Here is an 8,931-nt window from a genome sequence, read left to right on the forward strand (position 1 = left end):
TGAGCCAAGATCGTGCCAGTCCACTCCAGCCTGGGTGACAGAGTGAGACTTCATCTCAAAACAAACAAACAAACAAACAACAACAACAACATTTCACTGTTGGTGTAATTTGCATCTGTATTCTACTTTTCTTCTTACGGCAAACATGTCCTCATTAGGGAGTTCTTATGTTTTATCAAGCAGTGGGGAGTCCATCCCCACATGTGTTCTATCCCAGCACCACTGGGTATGGGCTGGAGAAGACGCCTGGAACGGCCGGGAGGTCTGGAGCTCCATGTGTGCACACCTCTCCCCGGGGGCTCGGGTCCTATTTTGGAACTTCTCATAGCTTGCCTACCCATGATCCAGCTCTAGAATATTAGGATATGTTTAGAAATGCTGTAAAATGATCACATGCATGCCTGGTCTCCCATTGTTTGTTTTCCTATATATATGTGTTGTATGTTATGCCTAACATGCCAATTGTGTTTAAATTGAGGACCTGCACTGCGGAATTTTAACAATACATAAAAGTGTGATTGTGAAAGTACTAAATGTACATTATTTAAAGCTTGAAAGTTAAAAGAAATAGAAAGAAGTAGAAAACAATCTTCCATGCAGAGGCAACCATTGTTTCATCTTACCATTGTTAAGATGAAAATAGATGTTTTGAGGAAAACCCAGTTTCAGGCACAAGCATATCTACTTTTACAGATATGCTATCTAGGTTTTACAAGTGCCTGCTATAATCATTTTTTTTAAACATTCAGGAAGGTCTTTTTCTTACTTCCCCTATTCTGTTGTTTTTGAGTGTGTTTGTGCTTTGTTCATTCCGATTCTCACACAAGCATTAAAAAGCTAATTAATCTGTGAAACTATCTTGGCTGAACTGGACTTCAGATCTGGAGGTGCTGTGTGTTCTAGGAGTAGACAAGCCTCTTAAACTTCCCTGGAGGGATAGGAAAACTTTACCATTGTCTGGGAACACTCTCAGGGATAACCCCCAAATTTCATGGGACTCAAGAATCCCAACTGGAAAGAAAATGTACCTTTCCTCAGGTGGTGTTGGAAAACATAGACGTTCCCTAGGCGCAAAGAAGTGTAGCAGCATGGGCCAGATTGGGTGTACGGAAGCAGAGGCTCCAAGTTGAGCATAAGCCTATGCCTGCCCAGTGTCTCAGCTGCATTTGCTAAGCTCCTAGGTTGTGCCAACTGAGGAGACAAAGGCACCTTCCTGCTTCCTACTCTCTAATCAGCCAATGGGAGAGGCAACTGGCTATTCATTTTGCACACCAAATTATTGGAGATAGGGTTTTCTTCCATAAGAGCAAAAGAACATCATTTATCATGGTGAAGATAAATGCACCAGGCTGCACAATTTTTCACAGTTGATTAAGAGGCACGTTGAATTAAATGTTTGGAATCTTTTCAGTTCTATTGTGGAAATTATTTGTTGGCTACTACTTATTTCCTTTTCTAATCCACAGTTTATATAATTGACTCTGAATATTAAGCAGCAATTGAAATCATTTGCTTCAGAACAGATGGTTTCCTGCTACCATGTAGAAAGTGCTTTCTGAAATACCCTGCCTTAGGAGCTGGGATGCCCTGCATCTGAACAGTAGCCTACACTACCCTGATGTTGGCTGCAATAAATAACTCAAGATGGAATGGTGTATTTGTCTGTCATACTGAAAAGTAATACTACCTGGAAATAATAGATCTGTCTTTTAACAGAATAGAAAATGCAGGTGCTAACTATCTCAGTGAAACTCTTACTTCACACAATAGGAGTCTTAAAGTGTTGTCAGTAGTCAGCAGCAACATAGTGGGAGAAGGACTAGTTGCACTTTCACAATCAATGAAAACAAATTCCACATCTCTGTATTAGTTTGTTTTCATGCTGCTAATAAAGACATAACTGAGACTGGGTAATTTATAAAGAAAAAGAGGTTTAATGAACTCACAGTTCTCTGCGGCTGGGGAGCTGGCATGGTGAAAGGCAAAATCACAATCATGGTGGAAGGCAAAAGGCACATCTTACACGGCGGCAGGCAAGAGAGAAAATGAGATCCAAGTGTAAAGGGAAACCCCCTTATAAAACCATGAGATCTCGTGCTCGCTTCAACAGCATATATACTAAAATTGGAACGATACAGAGAAGATTAACATGACCCCTGTGCAAGGATGACAGGCAAATTTGTGAAGCATTCCATATTTAAAAAAAAATAAATTAAAAAAAAAACACAAAAAGAAAACAAACCATGAGATCTCATGAGACTTATTCACTACCATGAGAACAGTATGGGGAAACCACCCTCATGATTCAGTTATTTCCCACTGGGTCCCTCCCACAACATGTGAAAATTATGGGAGCTACAATTCAAGATGAGATTTGGTTGGGGACACAGCCAAACCATATCATGCTCTAGTATCTACATTTAGGGAAACAAACAAATTTGTTAAGGTTATCTATGTGGCATAGTCAGACTTAATTCAAATGGGCCATCTAAAAACAGACAATGCAGATGTGGAGCCATTTGTGGTGACAAATGCAAGTATCTTACAGAATTTTCCAATGGCCTTAAAAGGCATTATTATTGGACATCTAGATAGGAAGAAACTTATGATAATTCAGTTCTTTACTTTTTCTTTTCTTTTTTGAGATAGAGACGCACTCTGTCACCTAGGCTGGAGTGTAGTGGTGTAATCTCAGTTCACCACAACCTCAGTCACCCAGGTTCAAACAATTCTCCTGCCTCAGCCTCCGAAGTAGCTGGGATTACAGGCACGTTCCACCCTGTCCAGCTCATTTTTGTATTTTTAGTTAGAGACAGGGTTTCACCATGTCAGGCTGGTCTTGAACTGTTGACCTTGTGATCAGCCCACCTACAGGTTACAGGCGTAAGCCACCATGCCCAGCCTACAACCATTCATTCATTCATGTAGGTTTTGCTCTTGTTCCAGTAGGTCAACATCTATTGGAAAGAAGCTCTAAAATAATGTTCATACATGTCTTATTACTTTAACAGAGATTCATATTTTATAGCTTATTCAACTTTTCTTTTATAAATTAAAAATAAAAGTTTTTCTGTGGCAAGTAGCCAAAAAAAGCTCAACTTAAAATGGCCTACAAAAAAAGGGAATTGGTTCAGTAAATGAAAAGTCCAGGGACAGAGCAGGTGCATGAGTTTGCTAGGGCTGCTGTAACAAATTACCACAACCTTGGTGGCTTACAACACCAGCAATGTCTGCTGTCACAGTTCTGGAGGCCAGATGCCTGAAGTCAAGGTACTGGTAGGGTAGTGCTTGCTCCGGAGGCTCTGAAGGAATTTACCTCTTTAGCTTCTGCTCAACATTCCTCGGTGTTCTTTGGAACTAAGATTGGAGTGTTTGTGACTGTGTCCCAAACTCTGTCTCCATCTTCACATTGCCTTTCTGTCTGTCTGTGTCTAATCTCTGGCTTATAAGGAAGCATGGGATTGCATTCAGGACTTGGTTAATCCAAGATAAGCTCCCCCGCCCCCAAGACCTTCAACTCAATCTCATCTTTTGCCATATAAGATAATATTCATTTTTTTGCTATTTAAGGTAACATTTGTAGGTTTCAGGGACTAGGACATAGACCTATCTTTGTGGCCACTATTCAGCTCACTGCAGCTGGCTTGAGACATGCTGGATCAGACCCAAATTATGTCATCAGCACTTGGTTTCACATCATTTTTCAACTATCTTCTGGTGTGTGGCTTTGATTTCAGTCTCCATTTATAGTATGATGGTGGCAACAGCTCTTCTAGATTTATATACTCTCAGCTTCAAATCTAGTTGAAGCAAATCTTCTTTCCCAGATGCCTCAGTGAGAGTCCCATGGGGCTTCCTTATATCGGAGGAGTCACCTGTCTGTTCCCAAACTGATCCCAGTAGCTGGGGGAATCTGAGGTTCTGATGGACATGGCGAGTCATAGGATCATGTCATTAGCTCTTCTTCATCATCTCATCACATGGACTGGGAGTAGGGGAGGCGTGTGGGCTGTTACCACAAGAAAGGGAAGTGGATGCCAGGTGAAAAGACAAAGAAACAAAAGCAAATCAAAACAACAAACCCACAAATGTCCAGAACATCAGCCTTGTTGATAAGATGCTTCCTGCTCATACAGAAGGAGGAAGCCACTCTATGTAATGCAGGATTGCAGTGGGGAGAGGGTATCTGGAGAGTGGGGCAAGAGGATAGACTTACTTGAGAAGGGTTGAGATTTTGTAGGGCTGTGTTCTGTGTGAGGTGACCCTTCCATGAGCCTCTGTGAATATTTAATAAAATCTAGAAAAATTACAGTATGCTTAATTAAACCAATTAGTTTCTCATTACAATAATGAAGGGGTTGAATTTGCATCAAGTTTGGGGATGGCCAAAATAGAGTCAGTTCTTGTAGATGAAGCTGGGAGTGGAGACCTGGGTTACATGTAAAATAGAGCCAGTGCTCTCTTCATAGGGTTATGAGGGGTCAACGGAGATCAAGGGTATGAAAATGCTTTGTAAAGCGTAAAGGGATACACTCCTGGGAGTTACCCTGGAGTTGTTTTCATGACTTTCCTCATGAGTTCATATTCATGTAGGCTTATTATTTTCTCTCTGACTATCCCCAGACACTGTTGGCCATCAGGGAATCGGTCAAGGATGTGGATAAATCTCCTGAAATCCATCTTTCCACCAAGAAAGACCTCAGAGCACATCCCTGCTGATGATAAGGCATTGTAGTGAACAACACTGTCAGCTATGACTTATTATGCAGACAGTGATTCCAGAGATATGGTCAAGTTTCAGTAAATCAGACAACAGTTGACTTCTTATATTACTTTAAGTCATGGGCCTTTTACCTGGGACACATTGATAGACGTGGTTGCATCTGTTTAATCTTCTGAAATAGTATGCAAAATGTGTGTGTGTGTGTGTGTGTGTGTGTGTGTCGGGGGGTGGATCCATGACATGCTTCTGGCATTGTCCTTGGTTTTCAACAGATTCTCAAGGGAATTGTGACCCCACCAAGGTTAAGTACTACTGAGCCATAGTGTTTCTAGTGGGACTTTGCTGAAAGGTGAATGAAGAAAGGTAAGAATTCTAATCCGACTCAGTTGTCAGCTTACTTCTACCAGCTCTTTTCTGAGGCTGTGTGGTGCTGCTCTGACACAACATCTTAGGAAAAAGCAAAATATTTTGTGTGTATGTGTGTGTATGTGTGTGTGTGTGTGTGTGTGTGTCTGTGAGTGTGTGTGGTACTTGTTCTTCTTTTAAAAAAAGACTTATTTTGTGTTTATATTTTTAGTTAGAAAGATAATCATACTAATTTTAGAAAAAATAGAAACTAAAGAAAAATAGAATGTGGTTTCTGTAAAAATCATTCAAAAATTTCATGAAAGAGTTGGCTGGCAGCATAGCCTAGTGAATGTCAGACACAGCCCGAGTTGATGTTCTGTGAAATTTTGGGAAAGTTGCTTAATCTCTGTAAGTCTGTCTTCTCATTAATAACATTGAAATAGTCATTGTATTTACCTCATCGGGTTCTTGGGGATTCATTGAGAAAATGCACATAAAGTGCTTAGCACAGTGCATGCCTGGGATTCAGTAAGTGCTTAATACATGATAGTGTTTGGTCATGATTATTGTTCTCCTTCTAATTGTGTTTGCCTCCTTGAGACACCATGTTTACAATTTTGTATCCTGCCTTATTTCTCTTTTCATTGTACTAATTCCCCGTGTTATGTTGTGCTTTTTATTAGCATTAGTTTTAATGGCTACATTATATGAAACACAGGGGATACACTCAGATTTACTGGAACATCCTCCTGTTGTTAGATATCGAGTGTTTTCAGTTTTTAACTGCAGTCATGTGCTGCATACCACATTTTGGCCAATGATGGATTGCATATATGACAGCAGTCCCATAAGATTACCATGGAGCTGAAAAATTCCTATTGCCTAGTGACCTCATAGCCTTCTTAATGTCGTAGCACAAAACATTACTCATGTGTTTGTGGTGATGCTGGTGTAAACAAACCTACTACACTGCCAGCCATATGAAGCATAGCATGTACTATTATGTACAGTACATATTTGATAATGATAATAGATGCCTATGTTACTGGTTCATGTATTTACTGTACTATGCTTTTTATGGTTATTTTTATTTTTCTTTCTTTTTTTGAGAGAGGGTCTCACTCTGTTGCCCAGCCTAGAGTGCAGTTGCACAATCATAGCTCACTGGAGCCTCTACTTCCTGGGTTCAAACTATGCTCCCACCTCAGCCTCCCAAGTAGATGGGACCACAGGTATGGGCTATCATGCCCAGTTATTATTATGTTTTGTAGAGATGGGGTCTCACTATGTTGCCCAGCTGGTCTTGAACTCTTGGGTTCAAGTGATCCTTCTGCCTCAGCCACCCAAAGTGTTGAGATTAAAAGTGTGAGCTGCTGCCCTTGGCTTTTTAAAAAAATCCTAAACACTAGACCACCAGGGATATTTTTCTTTTAGAGTTTATTCCTTCTAAGAAAAAAATTAACTGTGAAACAGCCTAAGGCAGGTCCTTTAGAAGGTACTCAGAAGAAGGTATTGCTATCATAGAAGATGACTACAGCTCCATGTGTGTTATTTACCTCAAAGACTTCCAGTGGGACAAGATGTGGAAATGGACAACAGTGATATTGATGATCACAACCCAGTGTAGGCCTGGCTAATGTGTGTGTTTGTTTGTGTCTTTGTTTTCAAAGAAAATGTTTAAAAGTAAACATTAAAAAAAAAAAAGAAACAGGCTTATAGAATAAGAATATAAAAGAAGAAAATATTTTTGTTCAGTTGTATAATGAGTTTATCTTTTAAGCTAAGCATTACTACGAAATAGTCAAAATGTTAAAAAATTTAAGTTTATAAGTAAAAAAGTTACAATAAGTTAAGGTTAACTTACTATGATTGAAAAAGAATTTTTTTTTGTTAACATTTAGTGTAGCCTAAGTGCAGCATGTTATAACGTCTCTGGTAATCTTCACATTTCGTCACCACTCACTGATTTGCCCAGAGCAGCTTCCCTTTTGCAAGCTCCATTCATGGTACGTGCCCTATAGAAGTGTACTCTTAAAGAAAACTTTTATACTATACTTTTACTGTACTTTTTCTATGTTTAAATATATAAATACTTGTCATCGTGTTACAGTTGCCTACAATATTCAGTATGGTGACATGCTATGCAGGTTTGTAGCCCAGGAGCATTAGGCTATACCACATAGCCTAGATGTATAGTAGGTTGTACCATCTAAGTTTGTGTAAGTACACTCTGTGATGTTTGCACAATGATGAAATTGCCTAATGATGAATTTCTCAGAAAATATTCCCATTGCTAAACAACACATGACTATACTATAAATGAATGATGTCATAAACAACTTTGGATTTGTTGTTTTCTTAGAACCCAAATTAGATAATCCCATGAATATATTTTAGACAAATATGCTTTTGGATCCAATCTGTTTATGCAGAGCAATGGGGGATTTTTGCGGGTATATGTGATTGCTTGAAGATAGTTGAAAGACCGGAAGATGGAAAACCACCGTGAATTTTACTTGTAACTGCTCCTTTTGGCTACTGGGAACTCCCAATTCTGATAGTTTCAACTGAAAGCAACAGGAAGGAAAAACAAAGCAAAACATAAGGGAGACCAAGAAGATGGGCATCTTCGTTATATAAGGATAAATATTTGCCTGCTAAAACAGATAGCCCCAAATAACAGTGGCTTAAATAAGATAGTTTACTTTTTCTCTCATGAAACAGTTCTCGGGTAATAGTCTGGCACGTGTCTCGTGGCCTTAGGGACCAGGCTCCTTTCATCTTGTCCTCATTGGCATGGTCCAGGATGATTCACCCATCTGGATGGTGGGAAGGGGAAAATGAGAAAGAAGACAGCTGTTGGCTGTGTATGGTGGGTCATGCCTGTAATCCTAGCAATTGAGAGGCCAAGACAGGTGGATCACTCAAGGTCAGGAGTTCGAGACCAGCCTGGCCAACATGGCGAAACTCATCTTTAGTGAAAATACAAAAATTAGCTGGACAGGGTAGCATGCACCTGTAATCTCAGCTACTTGGGAGGCTGAGGCAGGAGAATTGCTTGAACCCGGGAAGCAGAGGTTGCAGTGAGCTGAGATGGTGCCATTGCACCCCAGCCTGGGTGACAGAACAAGACTCCCTCTCAAAGAAAAAAAGAAGACAGTTGCCTACTCTTCAGGAAGTTCCAGACACCTATATTAGGCTGTTCTTGCCTTGCTATTAAGAAATACCTGAGAGTAGGTAATTCATTTATTTATTTATTGAGATGGAGTTTTACTCTTGTCACCCAGGCTGGAGTGCAATGGTGTGATCTCGGCTCACTGCAAACTCTGCCTCCTGGGTCCATGCGATTCTCCTGCCTCAGCCTCCCGAGTAGCTGGGATTACAGGTGTGCGCCACCACACCCAGCTAATTTTTTTATTTTTATTTTTAGTAGAGATAGGGTTTCACCATGCTGGTCAGGCTGGTCTTGAACTCCTGACTGCGGGTGATCCACCTGCCTCAGCTTCTCAAAGTGCTGGGATTACAGATGTGAGCCACTGCGCTCAGCCAAGAAATACCTGAGACTGGGTAATTTATAAGAAAAGAAGTTTAATTGGCTTTTGGTTCTGCAGTCTGTACAGGAAGCATAGGGCTGGCATCTGCTTTGGGGGAGACCTCAGGAAGTTTACAGTCATGGTAGAAGGTGAAGAGGGACCAGGCATCTCACATGATGGGGACAAGAGAAAGGGTCATGGGGGAAAGTGCCACACGCTTTAACAACCAGATCTGTGAGAACTCACTGACTATTGCAAGGACAGCACCAAGCCACGACGGATCCACTCCTATGACCCCAACACCTCCCACCAGGCTCCACTTCCAAC

The 8,931-nt window shown here is 40.7% G+C and overlaps 1 non-coding gene across 1 annotated transcript; it reads left to right on the forward strand.

Annotated features, from left to right (window-relative positions):
* Window positions 1-2,094: 2,094 nt before the first annotated feature.
* On the forward strand, window positions 2,095-2,201 carry LOC119472938. The gene has a single exon (XR_005202109.1). It is a non-coding gene; the product is annotated as a U6 spliceosomal RNA (small nuclear RNA).
* The last annotated feature ends 6,730 nt before the right edge of the window (window positions 2,202-8,931 follow it).

The sequence above is a fragment of the Cebus imitator genome, unplaced genomic scaffold, assembly GCF_001604975.1.
Source record: "Cebus imitator isolate Cc_AM_T3 unplaced genomic scaffold, Cebus_imitator-1.0 Scaffold124, whole genome shotgun sequence".
NCBI classification, from domain to species: domain Eukaryota; kingdom Metazoa; phylum Chordata; class Mammalia; order Primates; family Cebidae; genus Cebus; species Cebus imitator.